Genomic DNA, 19,322 nt, shown 5'->3' with positions numbered 1-19,322 from the left:
TTGCTTAGACGCAGTGGGCCATGCGACCATCCACATCAAAGAGTCCCACAATGGCTGTGTAATCTTGAACCTACCCCAGCCCTCGTCCATCCACTATCAGACACTCCTTGTCCCTTTATCTCATTCTTGCAAGTTTTTTATCTCATTCTTGCAGGTTCTTGCTTTTTCACTTTATTACGTTTTTGATGGTTTTCTCTTACTCCATTTTTTCATCTCTTACTCTCAGTAAAAGTCATCTCAGGGAAAATAAGTGCCTGTGCTCCCACCAGTTAAAATTAAGCACTGGTTTCTCCTGTCTGGTCAAAAACTCCTTGTAAAGAAGTGTGGCTCATTGGTTAGAGCAGCAGACCCTGATGCAGAGGTCTAGCCCAGGACCAGGGTTCAATTCCCGCCTCGGCGGGTCTTGGGCTCAATTTCCTCAGACCTGATAATTCTCGCCTTGGTGCCTATTCTAATCATGGGTCCCACTCTGCAACTCTGGGCAATAGCTTGCTTAATCTCCACAACGGCCCCAACAGCGCTGGGATGCCTAGCTTCACCTTGGAGGTGCCCAAGAGTGGGCATCTCACAGGGAAAAGCCAGGAAGGGTTCCACAGCGGTATGCGTACAGCGCCAAGACACCTCAGGGTATAAGTGCGCTATACAAGTACGAATTCATTCATTCATTCACCTCTATCTTTCATAGGAATTTGGTTTTCGACCCTCTGCTGCTTGCGGATGTATGACGTTACAACGCAGGCTATTACAATGCCTGCCTTTACAACGTGGTTTTTACATCGCATACCATTACAATGCATAGCGCTTTTGGGTGCTGGATAGTGAATAGTTTAATTTACTATTCCAACTCCGGTCCCCGTGGACACTAGGGGCCCGATTCACAGAAGGAACTTAAGACTCAATCCTAAACTTACTACTATTTGGGTATTCACAGAATGCACTTACTACTTTTGGCATTCACAGAATGCACTTACTACTTTTGGTATTCACAGAATGAACTTACTACTTTTGGTATTCACAGAAGTTAGGATTTTGTCTTAAGTTTGTCTTAGGACAAACTTAAGACAGACTTAAGAGAGACTTAAGTTAGGATTTTGTCTTAAGTCTGTCTTAAGTCTGTCTTAAGTTTGTCTTAAGTCTGTCTTAAGTCTGTCTTAAGTCTGTCTTAAGTTTGTCTTAAGACAAACTTAAGACAAAATCCTAACTTCTGTGAATACCAAAAGTAGTAAGTTCATTCTGTGAATGCCAAAAGTAGTAAGTTTAGGATTGAGTCTTAAGTTCATTCTGTGAATCGGGCCCTAGGGAAGGTGTTGGATAGTAAATTAAACTTATTCCCTATACTAGAGAGCCCCCCAGCGCAATGCGTTGTAATAGTTTGCGTTGTAATGACCGCGTTGTAATGGTAGTGCGTTGTAAAAGTTTTGTTGTAAGTGATGTTTACCGCTGCTTGCTGATGTTCCATTTTCTCTCATGGGGCTTGTTGCTGTTGAACTCAGCAACAGAGATATGCTTTCATATAACCCAAACCTGCCTAAACCACAAGATGAGACACAGAGTTTTCAAGTTATCTTTACAAAACTAAGTGACCAACGCCAGTTCCTAAACTCAAGGGGAGATCCTTCTAAGGTTCTGCATCCTGGACCCAAATGGCCCACCTGCCACATTGTATCTTCAAACTTATTTACAGCCTTACAAGTAACACACTCGATCTTTTGCATTCGAACACCCAGTCATGATACGCCTGCATATAAAGTTTGGTGCTTCTGTAAAGAATTTAAAGTGCCCTGTGAAGTACACAGAGACTTAAAAATAATGTGTTTCTTAACAGAGAGACAGTGCCACCATGGTAGGAGATGTATGGTCAATCAATCAATCAATCAATCAATGACATTTATAAAGCGCACTACATACCCGTAGGGTCTCAAGGCGCTGGGGGTTGGGGGGGGTGCCGCTACTGCTCGAACAGCCAGGTCTTCAGCTTCTTCCTGAAGGAGAGGTGGTCTTGGGTCAGGCGCAGGTCGGTCGGGAGGGAGTTCCAGGTCTTGGCGGCCAGGTAGGAGAAGGACCTTCCTCCTGTAGTCGCTCTTCGGATGCGGGGGACGGTGGCGAGGGCGTGGTTGGCTGATCGGAGGTGGCGTTTGGGAGCGTAGAAGTTGATTCGGCTGTTGAGGTAGCTCGGGCCTTGGTCGTGTAGGGCTTTGTGTGCGTGGGTGAGGAGGCGGAAGGGGATTCTTTTGTTGACGGGGAGCCAGTGAAGGTCTTTCAGGTGTCCGGAGATGTGGCTGGTTCGTGGGATGTCGAGGATGAGTCTGGCTGAGGCGTTCTGGATCCGCTGGAGTCTCTTCTGGAGCTTGGCGGTGGTACCGGCGTAGAGGGCGTTGCCGTAGTCCAGTCGGCTAGTGACGAGGGCCTGGGTGACGGTCTTCCTGGTCTCGGTGGGGATCCACCAGAAGATCTTCCGTAGCATGCGTAGGATGTTGAAGCACGCCGAGGAAACGTTGTTGACTTGCCTGGTCATGGAGAGGGAGGAGTCCAGGATGAAGCCCAGGTTGCGTGCATGGTCTGTCGGTTTGGGTGCGGTGCCCAGGGCGGGAGGCCACCTGGAGTCGTCCCAGGCGGAGGGTGAGGGGCCCAGGATGAGGACCTCCGTCTTGTCCGAGTTCAGTTTCAGGCGGCTGGTCGTCATCCACTCGGCTACCTCTTTCATCCCTTCGTGCAGGTTGGCTCTGGCGGTGGCGGGGTCGTTGGTCAGGGAGAGGATCAGCTGGGTGTCGTCGGCGTAGGAGATTATGTTGAGGTTGTGTTGGCGTGCGATGGCCGCGAGGGGGCTCATGTAGATGTTGAAGAGGGTGGGGCTCAGAGAGGATCCTTGAGGGACGCCACAGATGACTTCGGTGGCTTCTGACTTGTACGGTGGTAGGCGGACTCTCTGTGTTCTTCCGTCGAGGAAGGAGATGACCCATTCCAGCGCCTTGTCCTGGATTCCGACGTTGCTGAGGCGCTGTACTAGGGTGCGGTGGCAGACCGTGTCGAATGCCGCGGAGAGGTCTAGGAGGATGAGGGCCGCTGTTTCTCCGTTGTCCATCAGGGCTCGGATGTCATCGGTGGCGGCGATGAGGGCGGTCTCGGTGCTGTGATTGGCTCGGAAGCCGGACTGTGAGGGGTCGAGGGATCCATTCGACTCGAGGAAGGCGGTCATCTGCTTGTTGACGGTCTTCTCGATGACTTTGGCTGGAAACGGGAGGAGCGAGATGGGGCAGTAATTCTTGAGTTCGGTGGGGTCCGCTGTGGGTTTCTTGAGTAGAGCGCTGAGTTCGGCGTGCTTCCAGCTCTCGGGGAAGGTGGCAGTGTTGAAGGATGTGTTGATGATGTCTCGCAGGTGGGGTGCGATGACAGCGTCAGCCTTGTTGAAGACGTGGTGAGGGCAGGGGTCGGTCGGTGATCCGGAGTGGATGGAGTTCATCGTGCGGATGGTGTCTTCGGTGCTGATCGGGGTTCAGGCATGGAGGGTGGTGGTGGGGGGTGGTTGTTCGGTCTTGGTGTGCGTTGGTTGGTTGTTGAAGCTGTTGTGTATGTCCGCGATCTTGTTGTGGAAGTATGAAGCGAGGGAGTTGCAGAGGTCTTGCGATGGGGTGATGTCGTTGTTTCCTGCGCTGGGGTTGGATAGCTCTTTCACGATGTTGAAGAGTTCCTTGCAGTTGTGTGCGTTGTTGTCCAGCCGGTCCTTGAATGCAGTTTTCTTGGCGGCGCGGATGAGCTGGTGGTGCTTTCGGGTGGCCAGCTTGAAGGTGGTCCTGTTGTCCGGTGTAGGTTCCCTTCTCCAGACTTTCTCGAGGGCTCGACAGTTCTTCTTGGAGCTCTTGAGTTCATCGGTGAACCACAGGGCTTTCTTGCTGCCGGGTCTGCTGGGCGAGGTCCTTAGCGGGGCGAGTTCGTCCGCGCAGTTGCTGATCCACTTTGTGAGGTTGTCGGCGGCCTGGCTGGGGTTCGCTGAGCTGGCAGGAGGGTGCTGGCTCAGGGAGGTGGCGAGCTGGTCTGCTGTGATCTTGTTCCAGCTTCTGCGGGCGGCCTGTTGCTGGTGGTGGTGGGTCGTCGTTCTCTTGAAGGTGAAGTGGACGCAGCTGTGGTCCGTCCAGTGGAGTCCGGTGGCGTGGTTGAAGACGATGTCTTTGCAGGATGAGAAGACTGCGTCCAGTGTGTGTCCGGCGAGGTGGGTGGGGGTGGACACCAGCTGCTTGAGTCCAAGATTGGCGAGGTTGTCGAGCAGGGTGCTGGTGTTGCGGTCGTTGTTGTTCTCCAGGTGGAAGTTGAGGTCCCCCAGGAGGATGTAGTCGGCGGAGGGGAGGGCATGCGGGCTGACGAAGTCGGCGATGTCCTCGTTGAATTGTGTGCGTGGTCCCGGGGGTCGGTAGATCAGGGTGCCTCTGAGGGTGGTGTTCGGGTCGGTGTGGATCTGGAAATGCAGGTGTTCGGCGGTGGTCAGGGTGTTGTCGGTGCTGGTCGTGAGACGGATGGTGTTCCTGTGGATGATGGCGATGCCTCCTCCCATCTGGTTGGCGTTGCGGTCCCTCCGGACGATCTTGTAGCCCTCTGGGATAGCGATGGCGATGTCGGGAGCTGAAGAGGCATTCATCCAGGTCTCTGTGAGGAAGGCAACGTCTGGGGCTGTGGCGTCTAGGAGGTTCCAGAGTTCGATGGCGTGTCTGTGGACGGAGCGGGTGTTGAGCAGGATGCACTTGAGGTGGGTGCTGGTGGTGTTCGACTTGGCGGGTGCTGGTGCGGGGCAGGTCCGGATGCAGGTGAATTTGCAGGCGTGGCAGCTGAAGGGTCCGTGGGTGCGTCGTGGTGTGGCTTGGTGGCATTCTGGGAGTCGGCCGGTGTTGAGTGCGATGAGGGTGGCGGCGGAGTACGTCAGGCGGGTAGGTCGGGGTCTTCGTGGGCCAGGGGTCCTGGCGCTGGTCGCGATCCGGTCGCGGACGGGCGCAGACGGGCTTACCTTTGGCGCGCCTTCGGCGCACAATCGGCGCGCCCGCTGCGCGTGACCGCTGCACGTTCGCACGGTCGCCATATAAGGCGAAGTGCGCGGGTGGGCGGGGCAGCTGGGAGGCGGGAGCGGGGAGGGAACAGAAGGAAAAAAGGGGCGGGGTCTGCGGTGGTGGCGGGAAGCAGGGAGCGGGGAGGGAAGACGGAGGGCGGCGAGGTAGGCGGGCAAACAGGAAGGAAAACGCTGAAAAAACAATAACAATGAAAAAGGAGAAGAAGACGCTAACACGAGCACAGAGATAGAATACAGGCACAAATGCAAGTCAAAACAAGGCAAAAACAACAACAGCGGAGTCAGCCGGCAGCCGGCAACGAGGCAGGCAGCGAGGCAGAGGGCAGGCAAAGGGGCACACGCAGCAGCTGGTGGCCGTGCGGCGCGGGGGTGTCCCACAAGTGGGTCACACTCACCTGTGTCGCACGGTCTCTCTTTTTCAGATGCAAAGCAATTCATGATATTGCATTCTGCTACCATCAAAGTCAGGGTATAAACTGGATAAGATTACACAATGTTAGTCTATTGAAGACAGGATGAGAGCCAGCACCAATCCAAGTGAATGTCTTCAAGTGGAAACTGCTGCCTTATCTACCTTCTCAATCTACATCTATAGGTCAGCTGTGATCATCCAAACTACTAAATTCATCACAAGAGGAAGTAGATCAGGCCCTTTTTGGAGGGTGACTGGTAGCAGGTCTTTGGACCATCGAACTGAGCTTGCAGCATTCACCCTAACCTCAGTCTTCTTGGGGATAAGTGATAATTGATTAGTACATATCATTGATCATCAATCAATCAATCAGAGTACTTGTAAAGTGCGCTACTCACCTGTGAGGGTCTCAAGTCGCTGAGGGGAGGGGGGTGCCGCTACTGCTCGAAGAGCCAGGCCTTGAGGAGACTTCTGAAGGTGAGTAGGTCTTGGGTCTGCCTTAGGTGGGTATGGAGGGTGTTCCAGATCTTGGCCGCGAGGTAGGAGAAGGATCTGCCACTGGAGGTCATTAGTTGGATGCGGGGGACAGAGGTAAGGGCGAGGCTGGCGGAGCTGGCGGGTGGGGGTGTAGAAGCTGAGTCTGTTGTTCAGGTAGGCTGGTCCAGCGTTGTGGAGTGCTTTGTGTGCGTGAATGAGGAGCTTGAAGGTGTTCCTCTTGTTGACGGGAAGCCAGTGTAGGTCTCTCAGGTAGGGGGTGCTGTGGCTGCCTCGGGGGACGTTGATGATCAGTCGGGCAGAGGCGTTTTGGATGCGTTGTAGTCATCGAAGGTGTTTGGCTGGGATTCCTGCGTAGAGTGTGTTGCCGTAGTCCAGTCTGCTGCTGACGAGGGCCTGTGTCACTGTTCTTCTTGTTTCGGTCGGGATCCACTTGTAGATCCTGAGGAGCGTGTTGTAGCAGGAGGAGGAGACGCGTTGACCTTCTTAGACATGGAGAGGGAAGAGTCGAGGATGAATCCTAGGTTGCGTGCATGGTCGGTGGGTGTTGGTGCTGTTCCCAGTGTGGTCGGCCACCAGGAGTCGTCCCAGGCTGAGGTGGTGGGTCCGAGGATGAGGACCTCCGTCTTGTCCGAGTTCAGTTTCAGACTGCTGCTCCTCATCCAGTCGGCGACGGCCTTCATTCCCTTGTGGAGGTTTGTTTTGGCCGTGTGTGGGTCCTTGGTGAGGGAAAGGATGAGCTGGGTGACGTCGGCTTAGGAGATGATGTTGAGGTTGTGATGGTGGGCCTCTTGTGCGAGGGGGGCCATGTAGACGTTGAACAGCGTCGGGCTGAGGGATGAGCCCTGGATCAGAAGGATGGGAGGCGGATGCTCTGGGTTCTGCAGGAGAGGAAGGACGTGGTCCAGTCAAGGGCCTTCTCTTGGATTCCGGCTTTTTGGAGGCGTGCCTTTAGAGTACGATGGCAGACTGTGTCGAAGGCGGCTGACAGGTCCAGGAGGATGAGGGCTGATGTTTCGCCATTGTTAGTTGGCGCCTGATGTCGTCTGTGGCGGCGATGAGGGCTGTCTCGGTGCTGTGGTTTCGTCTGAATCCAGACTGGGACTGGTCCAAGATGTTGTTGTCTTCGAGGTGGCAGGCCAATTGCATGTTGATGATTTTCTTGATGACCTTCACCGGGAACGGGAGCAGGGAGATGGGCCTTGGGGTCCGCTTTAGGCTTCCTGAGGAGGGCGTTAATTTCGGCTTGCTTCCAGCTTTCCGGGAATGTTGCTGTTTCAAAGGAGATGTTGATGATCTTCCGTAGATGGGGTGTGATGGCTGCGTCTGCTTTTCTGAATACGTGGTGTGGGCACGGGTCTGACGGAGATCTTGAGTGGATGTAGTTCATGACCTTGCGTGTCTCGTCGTCGTTGACGTAGGACCAGAAGGTCGGGCGGTTGGCGCTGGTGGTGTTCGCAGGGGAGGTGGAGTCTGGCGTAGTCAGGGCTGTCATGGTGTTGAAGCTGTCGTGGGTGTCAGCGATCTTGCGGTGGAAGAAGATGGCCAGTGAGTCGCACAGTTCTTGTGAGGGCAGGATGTCGTTGGCGCTGGGGTTGGAGAGTTCTTTTACAATGCTGAAGAGCTCTTTGCTGTCATGTGCATTGTTATCCAGGAGGTCTTTGAAGGAGGATCTGTTGGCTAATCTGATGAGGTGGTGATGTCTGCGGGTGGCGTCCTTGTGGGCTCCGTTGTTGGCCGGTGTGCGTTTGTGGAACCATTTCTTCTCCAGTTTCCGGCATGTGCGGTTGGAGGTCTAGAGCTCGTCGGTGAACCAGGTGTCTCTCTTGCTGGCGTGGCTGTTGGAGGATTTCTTGAATGGGGTGAGGGTGTTGGTGCAGTCGTCGATCCATTGTCTGAGGTTGCAGGCTGCGGTGTCTGGGTTGGTTGGGTCGGTGGGTGGGTTCTTGGCGAGGGTGGTGATCAGCTGGTCTTCGAGGACTTTGCTCCAGCAGCGGCAAGGGAGCTGTTGGGTGCAGTGGTGCGTGGTTGGTTTCTCGAAGGTGAAATGGATGCAGCGGTTGTCAGTCCAGTGGAGTTCGCTGGTGTGGTCCAGAAAGTCTTGAAGGCAGTAGGGAGCTTTTAGTTCCCTGTGCTTAGAATGCAGATATGGGGGGTTATGAAGCCCACACATTTTGAATATGGGATGTTTGTAATAATAAACAGAATGAGCAACAGGGTCAAGACTGATTTACATATAGCTGGGTCTGAACTGAGGTGGCGAAGTGAGCAAAAGAACAATGATGCATGCAACAAAGATCTGTGACAGGGTGAGTGTCTGAAAAGTTTTAGCGCTCCGTCCATCATCTCCTTGTGTTTGTAATTATTGACATGAATTAAGAACCGGACATCAAGAGTTGGGCAGCAAAAGATGGGTATCCTGAAGTCGGGTGCACCACAGTCCTACTCAACAGTACAGGGGCATTACAGTGCTCTATACAAATGTTGGGAATCAGCACAGCTCAGGGGAACTACAACTCTACTAATCCATGTACAGAGAGCACCACATCTCTGTACATACCGCGTACAGATAGGCCATTGCAGTGTACAACAGTTTCAGATGCATCACTGTTGTACATATCACAGAAGAAGACACAATAGCTCACAATATCAAGGGTGGGTCACATTTGAGCCAGTGTGGGTAAAGATAGTGCTTTGCAGCCTTAGTGCCTGCCCTGAACCATTCAAAGATGTGCAACCAGACCTGCTAGGTAATCTGGCCTTTGCATGTCTGGATTTAAACCAGCCAACACAAGCGGGTGCTCTCACGTTACCCAATTGCCGGTGAATCATAGATATTTGAACAGTTATACACATGCATTTGCAGGGTAAAACACACACAGTACAGCACTCATTATCACTTTAGTCCGTGAAAAATACAAAAAATACTTTGGACATTAACAACGGTTTCTTCAGTCACAATTTGGCTCATGAGAGCAAGATTGGTCTTCTTTTAGTGCCCTGGGTTTTCAGATGTGCTATGCATGACTTCATATGGGCTATAAGAATAGCCCATATGCATTTGCAGCACATATTGTGTAAATTCTTCATGACAATAACCCTGATGCTCTTTCTTGTGTAGACGATATCTACTTGACAGATGATGAAGTAAATCTTCATTTAGCCAGAGTAGATCACATAATATTAGGATTCACTGAACTTGGTTACAAGCTTAATTAAAAAAATGTAATATTAATTTTCTAAGTGTCCTTTTCCTGGGATGTAAACTGAAGCATGAGGGAAAGAGTCTTGCCCCTTATTTTTTTGAGCAGTGCACACAATTGCAACCTCCAAACACGCAAAAAGAATTGCAGTGCCTGCTAGGATTTTTTAATTTTGGCAGAACATACATTCCAGATTATGAACAACGCATTAAACCTCTTCATGATTAATATGCCCTGACTTTTCTACTGCATGCTGGACATCAGAACACACAGCTACACTCAGATCATTACAATCTGATTTACTTGAAATACGTCACTAACATACACGTGTTAATACTACAAACCATGTCATCTGAATTTTACCGGTTACAATTGGATTTACATACATCACCTTTAAGCAAAGGTGAAATAGTGCCTATAGCATATAAATCACATTTGTATTCCAAAGCAGAACTGCATTTTGATTCCACAGATTTTTTTTGACTGCGTTCAGATAGCTATTCTCAAAGAAATACAACTTGCTCAAGGGAACGCATTACTGTTGTTACTATTTTGTGAGCCTTAGAGGCTGTCACCAAGGCCAGTGTTGCTAACGCTAAAGCCCTCCAGCCTATGGATACCATCAGCTACTTTGTTAACAGCTGTTGATGCAGACTTTGTCTTGGACCCTTCTTTGCAAACACAATAATTTTTACTGTATTAGCACGTTTATCCCTTGCCATCTACTTTTCTGCCTCTTGATCAGTACAAATGTATAATTTGCACTGACAGTTCAGCTCAACTTGCTATAGACTCAGCGCAGCAGTATTCTGCTACATGTGCCATTGTCATTGGTATTATGTTAAATGGTGTTTTTCACCTTCAATCAACTTGCATACTGCGCACTTGGCTGAATTGAAGGACTTTATTCTTGCACTTGAAAATACTAATCCAGAATTCTCCACACTTGTTGTGTGTGATTCATTTTACTGTGTACCGTCATTTAATGATAACGTACATTTTTTTTTATTGATTCAGAGATATTATACATGTAACCATATTCAAAACATTTTCATTCCTTATACAATATCAATTATTATCATATAATCCAAGCTGATATAGCTTATATATATAATTTCCAAGGTAGATGGCACTTTCCAAAATATATACATAGTTCATTGCAGAAAAGAGGGGAGAAAATAAAAACTCAAACCAAGAAAGGGAGGGGAGAGATGGTAAATCACAGCACTCACACCGACTTAGTCTATATGGTCTATGTACATTACATATACTATATACATTACCCAACCCCCGTTAACCACTTCGCAATTGGAGCTCATAATTTCATGCCCCATTTTTTAGCCTGGAGCCCCTTAAAGGCATATGAATGAATGAATGAATTATTTATTTAATCAATTTCAATTTCTATAGCGCGTAGATACCCTAAGGCCTCCTAGCGCTTCTGGACCGTGCAGCAGAGGAACAACCATGTTAGAGCAAAGCCTTGAAGAGATGGGTTTTAAGGAGCTTGCGGAAGGCCAACAGATTTGTTTCCTTCCGCAGGGTGGGGGGGAGGGAATTCCAGAGGTTCAAAGCATTCAGGGAAAAAGAGAGCCCATCCTATCTGGTTCTTCGCATTATCCTCGGAGTGGCAAGGAATGCGAGGCTTGAACGAAGATTCCTAGGGGGGTGATAGGGACTGTTCAAGTTTATATACGGCTATATGCGGGCCAGATACTGATGGAAGCATGGAGGCATTGGATCCTCCCATCTAGTTACAATAAGTAGCCTAATTATAGTAACTTAGATAAATATGATACTAATTTGAACTTGATCTAACCCGGCACAGCTATCAAATCCCACCATCATGAGCGATGGGGTTAATACCACTGTTTTGCCAAAAATCCTCTCCCAGAACTTTACCAGTTCTGTTTTTATCAGATCAAGCTGTGGACAACCATAAAACATGTGGATCTCCTCTGCTGGTCCAACCCCACATCTAGGACATTTGGCATCCTCCCTTGTCCCCCATTTAAATAATTTGGCTGGGGTAAAGTATAAGTTGTAGATTGTTTTATAGTGTTGCACCTTTAAATTTGCTGATAAGAGCTTTTCTTTGCCAGCCGTAATATCAATATAAAAATTGTCATTTTCTAATCTGCTGGCCCATTTGGTTTCTGTTTTTTCGATATCATCTGGAACTTGCTCCATCATTATATCATGCAGATGTTTAATTTTACAGAGTGGTCTCCCATAGTCTCAAACAATGGGATTTTGGCGCTTGGAATTGCCTGTTTTTATTTACGAAAAAAAAACTTTATTTGTAGGTATTTAAAATAATGTCTGTCCGAGATTCCATACTCTCTTTGTAGCTCAGCAAACGACTATAATTGGCCTTTTGATTGACTATCGCCTACTGTCCTTAAGCTGAATTGCTCTCATTGTTTCCCTATACTATCATAAAACCCGGGGGGACATAATGATGATCTCCAAATGGGTATATACTTTGTACATTTCTCAATGTTCATATGTTTTTGGATTTTACCCCAGACTTTCCATGCATTCATAATGATCCAAAATAGAACTTTTTTATTGTAACTGGGTTCCACCTGGCAAAGCAGCAGTGCTCTTGTCCTTTCCACTAATGCCAACTCATAGATTGTTAGGAGACCCTCGGCCGGTGCCCCAATAGCTCTGCCTTCATTGTCAAAGAAGAGTATATTCATAGGTTGTAGTAATGCTGCCCAATGATAAAAGACAAGATTAGGGAAAGCCATCCTCCCCGCGCTTGTGTCAAGACAAGAAACTTTAGGGATCTCCTAACCTGGCCATATCGCCAGATACAATTACTGAATATAGAATCTAGAGTTTTAAGTATAGAACCTTCGATTTCTACCGGGAGCGCCTTGAACAGATACATTATCTTGGGTAGCATCACCATTTTAAGGACACTAACTCTTCACATAATAGTTAGGTGAAGAGAACTCATCTGCCTGAGGTCAATAGCCATTTTATTAATCAGCGTGCTAAAATTAATTTGGGCAATCTGAACCATATCCAGGCTAACCCTGACCCTCGAGATAGGTACCCTTAGGTACACACCGGCTGCCCTGATGGATAACATTTTCAGTACACACTATCTGGGTCTTGGATTTGTTCAGTAGATACCCCAACTCCTTACCAAATATAGTAGCCATGGTTTCTATTTCCTTCATTCCTCCTTCGGTGTCAGGTGTTAGTACCGCAATGTCATCCACATAAGCTAATACTTTAGTGTTGAACCGCTGTGGTGTCACTGGTATAATTGCCTTATTCTCAATTAGCGCTTGAAAGAACCGGTCGATATATAGGGCAAATAGGTTTGGGGAACAAGGACATCCCTGCCTTGATCCCCTTGAGACCCTTATAATGTCTGATTCTCTACCCATCAACTGTAGCTTCGCATTTGGAGCACTATACATTGCTTTAATTGCAGTGATTACCCGAGGGCCAAATCCTTTGACTGCCGGAATTCCCCATAAGTACTCCCATGCCACCCTGTTGAATGCCTTTTCTGAGTCTAGGAGAATCATAAGCAGATTGTCATTAGTTTCCCGGGCAATATCGAACAAGGCCACAGCTCATCTTACATGGTCAGTTGTATCTCTACCCGGTACAAAGCCGTGTTGCCAGGGTGACACAAGACTGGCTATGACCATCTGGAGGCAATTCGCCAAGATTTTGGAATAGATTTTTGCATACGCATCAATTAGAGGGATGGGCCTGTAAGAGGTAGGCTTATCCTGTGGTGTATTCTTCTTAGGGAAAATAACAATATTGGTACCCTTCAAAGAATCTGGTGGATTTCGAGAATATTGTATCCCCAGAGACAGATCACAGAGAAGAGGGGCTAGCTCTTCTAAAAAGATTTAATAAAATTCTAATGGAATCTCATCATGGCCGGCTGCCTTACCTGAGGCCAGTTGCTGTATCGCTATTTGTATCTCCTCCAATATGAATTCGAACTCTAGCCTATTTCTCTCGATCCCCCCCTCACTAGCCTCCTGTACTCTTTGCTGGTCCTCCCAAATACATTTTCATGGGGGCCCTGTTTCTCTTCCGTGTAGAGATCTTGGTAACACTTATGGAAAACATCATCTACATCCCCCGGATCTGTATATTAGGTTCCCCCGCTTTTTATTGAGGATATCTGGCTCTTCATTTTTTTTTGTCTTGTCTTTAAAGCAAGGACTTTTCCCACTGTTTCCCCATATTCATAACTCTCCGCCCTATGAGTCTGATATCCTGCTGCTATCTTTTGAGAGTAGTATGCCCCTATCTCAGCTTTAATCAGAGTGATGTCTAGCTTAATTGTATCAGCTTCAATCCCTGCACTATCTTACCTAGGTGCTCTCTCGCTAAATCCAGGAGCTTAGCGCATAATTGCTTAATCTTCTTCTCTTGTTGCTGTTTTTTTTATTATAGACGAAGCCTACCATCTCCCCCCTTACTCCTGCCTTAAACGCATCCCAAACCATATTGCGCAAGGCACTAAAATCTATTCATATTATCCACCAATAATTTCTGGTTGAATGTCCATTGTGATTGCTGCATATATATCTGCTGCAGTCTTCCGAGCCAAACACAGCACCGAGACCGCCCTCATCGCCGCCACAGATGACATCCGAGCCCTGATGGACAATGGAGAAACAGCGGCCCTCATCCTCCTAGACCTCTCCGCGGCATTCGACACGGTCTGCCACCGCACCCTAATACGGCGCCTCAGCAACATCGGAATCCAGGACAAGGCGCTGGAATGGATCATCTCCTTCCTCAACGGAAGAACACAGCGAGTCCGCCTACCACCGTACAAGTCAGAGGCCTCCGAAGTCATCTGCGGCGTCCCCCAAGGATCATCCCTGAGCCCCACCCTCTTCAACGTCTACATGAGCCCCCTCGCGGCCATCGTACGCAAACACCACCTCAACATCATCTCCTACGCCGACGACACCCAGCTGATCCTCTCCCTGACCAACGACCCCGCCGCCGCCAGAGCCAACCTGCACGAAGGGATGAAAGAGGTAGCCGAGTGGATGACGACCAGCCGCCTGAAACTGAACTCAGACAAGACGGAAGTCCTCATCCTGGGCTCTTCACCCTCCGCCTGGGACGACTCCTGGTGGCCTCCCGTCCTGGGCACCGCACCCAAACCAACAGACCATGCACGTAACCTGGGCTTCATCCTGGACTCCTCCCTCTCCATGACCAGACAAGTCAACAGCGTCTCCTCGGCGTGCTTCAACATCCTACGCATGCTACGGAAGATCTTCTGGTGGATCCCCACAGAGACCAGGAAGACCGTCACCCAGGCCCTCGTCACCAGCCGACTGGACTACGGCAACGCCCTCTACGCCGGGACCACCGCCAAGCTCCAGAAGAGACTCCAGCGGATCCAGAACGCCTCAGCCAGACTCATCCTCGACATCCCACGATCCAGCCACATCTCCGGACATCTGAGAGACCTTCACTGGCTCCCCATCAACAAGAGAATCACCTTCCGCCTCCTCACCCACGCACACAAATCCCTACACGACCAAGGCCCGAGCTACCTCAACAGCCGAGTCAACTTCTACGCTCCCAAACGCCACCTCCGATCAGCCAACCACGCCCTCGCCGCCGTCCCCCGCATCCGAAGAGCGACTACAGGAGGAAGATCCTTCTCCTACCTGGCCGCCAAGACCTGGAACTCCCTCCCGTCCGACCTGCGCCTGACCCAAGACCACCTCTCCTTCAGGAAGAAGCTGAAGACCTGGCTGTTCGAGCAGTAGCGGCACCACCCCTCCCCAGCGCCTTGAGACCCTACGGGTATGTAGCGCGCTTTATAAGTGTCACTGATTGATTGATTGATTGATTAACCCTAAATTTAAGGGATTATGGTCCGACATAGTTTTGGCAACATTTCTATGTCTGCCCCGCCCAAGGTCTGCTTTGAAATAAAAAAGTAATCCAGCCTGATGTATTTCTGGTGAGGATGGGAGAAATATGTATATCCAGGATCAGAGGGAAATTTGCATTCCCATACGTCTATTAGCCCATGGCTGTCAAATAATGATGTTAATGCTCTATGAACTTTAGGGTTCCGTCCTTGATACCTGCTAGGCATTGAACCACCTATGCCTAAATGTATATTAAGGTCCGACACATAATTAGAGGGGTAGGCCATGCTTCCAACTCCATTTCCAGATCTTCGATTATCTTAGGCTCATCTTGATTTGAGCCATACACCGCTAATATTTTTATTCCAATCTCTACCTCTACCAAGGCCCATCTCCCTCCTGTATCATCTAATGTCCGCCTAGCTGGTCCTATTCATTCTTGGCTAAGATGGCCACCCCTCTAATATTAGAAGTTTGCGTAGAACAGACCATTAGAGAGTAGCCTCTTCTCGCAATTAAACCCCTCTTTTCCCCATGATATATGTGTCTCTTGAAGAGCAACAATATCTGAATTATTTGATCTTAACATTTCCATAGTCCGATTCCGCTTATTCCTATCCCCTAACCCCTATATTAACAAATGGTCATCTTACCCATTTCCGCTAATAAGTCGTCCTTCTTTAAACCCTCCCTCCTTTTGACCCAAGTAGTAACAATTTATTCTAAATTCTATCATATTGTATTTCTTAACATTTCACAATCCTGTTTAAGAGTTTTGCTAGTTAGAGTTTTTTTACCCTGTTTTGTCTCCACCACCAAGTGCCCCTTGACCCCTCTCCCCTGCCCCCCCTGGCCCACCCTCCCTTCCCATACCTCCCCCTCCCTACCTCTCTCCCTTCTTCGGGAAGAACCCAGACCGCACATCGGTCTGTCGGAAGATGGAGAGCGGTGTGCCAGCACCGTGAATTTCCATAAACATCACAATATCTTTATAGGGGACGACTCTGCCAGAAGAGATAAAAATTAGGAAAAGAAAAAGAAAGAAAAAAAAAGAAGAAAAGGGCAGCAGGAAGAGGTTATTAGAAAAAGATAGCTGTTTTCCTGAAAGCTCAAAATCAGAATACCAACATGTCAACAAATATATATACAAAAGCTATCCCAGTGTCATCCGCCCCGTCTACTATTCACCCTTACCAGTCAGTTAGGGTGCTATGGCTTCAATCAAGCAAGAAACTCTTTAGCCTTGATTTCAGATGTAAAGAACTTTTTTGAGCCTTGCCAAACTACTTTCAGGGAGGCAGGATTATTCAAAAAAGCATTTGCGCCTTTATACTGAAAGGGTTTAATCAACTGACGTAGTCACCACCGTCTCTCGACAGTGACGTGACAGAAGTCTGGTCTGAAGAAAAGAGAAACATTGCTGACACTTCCCCTGGCTTCTGGCCTAGCTCTTTCAAACACTGGCTGTCTCAAGAGAAAGTTTCTGAAAAATATCAATATGGCTCTTGGTCTTGACCCTTCCCTAGCTGAATCTCTCAGGGTATAGGGTGTCCTATGTACTCGCTGGACCTCCTGCTGCCAATTCCAGTCTGAAAGTTCCAAAAATACTTGCAGAAAGAGATCCAGCACATAGGTCCAAATGTGTGATCCCTCCTTCCCTTCAGGGACTCCCAAGACCCTCCGGTTATTACGCTGTTGGCGATGCTCACTGTCCTCCAATTTCTATTGGATATCAGTGAGCCGTTTCTCTTGTTCCTTAGATTGTGTAAGCTTTTAGGTGACCTCCGTCTCAACATTACTAACTCTGGTTTTGAGCTCCGTAAGACGTTCACCTATAGTATTACAAGTCTTTGTTAGCTTTCTTACTGCACCCTGGACTTTCCGTGCCGTGCTCTGGGCTTTACGGGCGTCTGCCCGTGTCTCTTCACTGTGCAGTATGATAGTCTGCAAAACAGTTTCCAGTGTTGGGGCTTGTGAGCCAGGGAATGTCCTGGGGTGCTACATTTGGGTCAGTGTTAATTGATTCAGTTGGTGAATAGTCCCATTTCAGCTTGCTGCCCTTTGTAGATGATGCCCCATTTTCTTACACCCAGCCCGACGGGCGGGCATGAAAAGAGTCTCCTGCTTTCTCTGGGTCACTTTCATTTTCGCTAGATATAATTGACCATCCTGAGTCATCAACCAACCACTCCAGGCCATCAGACAGAGAACAAAAACAATCATTGGGGTCTATCTCAGCCTCAGTACCTACAGGCTGTATCTCTTGCCCCTGGATTTGGGGCTGCTCTATAGGGTCCACTTGCACAACTGTCTCTGATGCTAAGGACCTGATACCCGTTGTGGCTCCTCCTATCTCCCCTTCGCTTATCACCTATTTTTCTCCTTTATCCCCATCTTGACTTAGGGATAGCCCACTATGCCTCAGTTGGTCAGTTTTTACAAGCTCTGATACATTCACTTTTTCATTTTGTGGCTCAGTACTTAAAGTCTGGCTCCCAGCAGGTGATTCTTCAGCCGGATGAGTATGGAAACTATCCTCTCCAGCAGCCACTAAGTCATGACCTGATCCATGAGGGAGACCCCCTTCTTGGCCTCAGCAGCGCCTGTGGCTGTGACCGTGCTTTCCACTGGGAGCGCACAGCAGTTCCAGCACTGAGCCCCCCTGCACACGCCGTCCAGATGAAGTCCTGCCTCTTCCCCTTTCTAGAACCGGCTCCCTTTTTTTCTCCGGTGCTGACGTTGTTGTCTGCAGTATTCGCTGGCCACCTCGTTTCCCCTTGCCAACAGGGTCCGTGATCAGGGGTACACCAGACCTTCCGCTTGCTGAGCTGGCAACTTTAGGGGCCATACGCGTGGTTACTCTCTGCCAACAGTGCCGACACCCAACAGAGGTGAGGACTCGATCCACCAGCAGCTTCAGTGCTGCCCTGTGCTCCTGTCGCCGCCCGTCCACCTGTTAAAGATTGCAGGAATCGCTGTTAGCCTGAGCTAAAAGCCATTTTGTACTTGGCAGAAATTTTAGTTAGTACCAAACAACATGAAAAGGAGAGTCCCCAATCATAAAAAGGACAGGAAAGTTCCAAATATGAGTCAAACCGCCCACAGAACAGCTGAATATTTTTCAAATTTGTATTTTTATTCACATGAAGATATATCACATTTAATTAGTAAATCACAATCCAAAATTCATTTAGTCATCTTATATATAAAATTTAATTTTGTCTGGTTAACATACATAAAGAAGCAGAACATCAGCCAAGGGACACAAAAAACAATAAAAAATCGCGCACAATTCACTCATTCATTCAATCAACTACTGACTCATTCCCAAACAGTGCAAACATTCAAACTCGAACAAAACAATATTTTTATATATTTTATATATAAGATGACTAAATGAATTTTGGATTGTGATTTACTAATTAAATGTGATATATCTTCATGTGAATAAAAATAAAAATAAAAATTTGAAAATATTCAGCTGTTCTGTGGGCGGTTTGACTCATATTTGGAGCTTTCCTGTCCTTTTTATAATTGGCGACTCCCCTTTTCATGTTGTTTGGTACTTACTTTGCCCTGGTGGGTTGTTCCCCTCCCCTTTATCCTGTTTAGGTTTCAGGGTCCCTCTTCTGTTTTTTGTATAGAAATTTTAGTTAGCCATGTGCTGGCCATGTGCTTTCCCCCTCTTCCAGAGCCTTGCACATGCTCACAAAGGCCTAGATGGTAGAATGCACCTGCTCCTAGTGTAGAACTGTCAGGCTATTCTTACTGATGTAAGGAGAAATGTCTCCCCTCCCACTTTGTTAAGCAAGCACATTTTGTATACCCAAATAAGTCAATAACTATGCTTGTATGTGCCAGGAGCTCCCCTTGGTTTTATGCTGACTATGCAACAAATGCATATATAAAAAGCCCCTGTTCTCTGTACTCCTTAGACTGTCTCATACAGCGGTCTGAGGGTATTGTGTGATGTAGTCTCCCTCATGTGAGGTTAATAGATATGAATTTTTGATATTACAGCTTCCGTGCCAATTTCTTCTTTGTTGGTTTAAGGACCAGGTGTATCAGTGAACGCCTTAAAAGTTTTCTATTTCTACACCCGAACAGCCGTCAAATGCTAGACGAGTGTCCGCATCAATGCCGAAGGTCCCAGCATTGAATAGCATCAAACAGGTAGGTGCCGTCTCCCTATTCAATCAAAAATCTGCTTCAGGGTGCCGAATTGGCAAGCCCGCTCCTACGACCTCAAGCGGCCGCCATTTTGC

General features: G+C 48.4%; 1 protein-coding gene across 1 annotated transcript in view; it reads right to left on the bottom strand.

Annotated features, from left to right (window-relative positions):
- LOC147665879 (cytochrome P450 4B1-like) overlaps positions 1–19,322 on the bottom strand; it is a gene marked incomplete at its 5' end in the record, with an annotated part of 284,942 nt that overhangs the window by 76,352 nt on the left and 189,268 nt on the right. The window lies entirely within an intron of this gene.

The sequence above is a fragment of the Lissotriton vulgaris genome, unplaced genomic scaffold (assembly GCF_964263255.1).
Source record: "Lissotriton vulgaris unplaced genomic scaffold, aLisVul1.2 SCAFFOLD_1979, whole genome shotgun sequence".
Lineage (NCBI taxonomy): Eukaryota > Metazoa > Chordata > Amphibia > Caudata > Salamandridae > Lissotriton > Lissotriton vulgaris.
The sequence above is the reverse complement of the archived record's forward strand: the minus strand, read 5'-3'. Positions and strand labels throughout refer to the sequence as shown.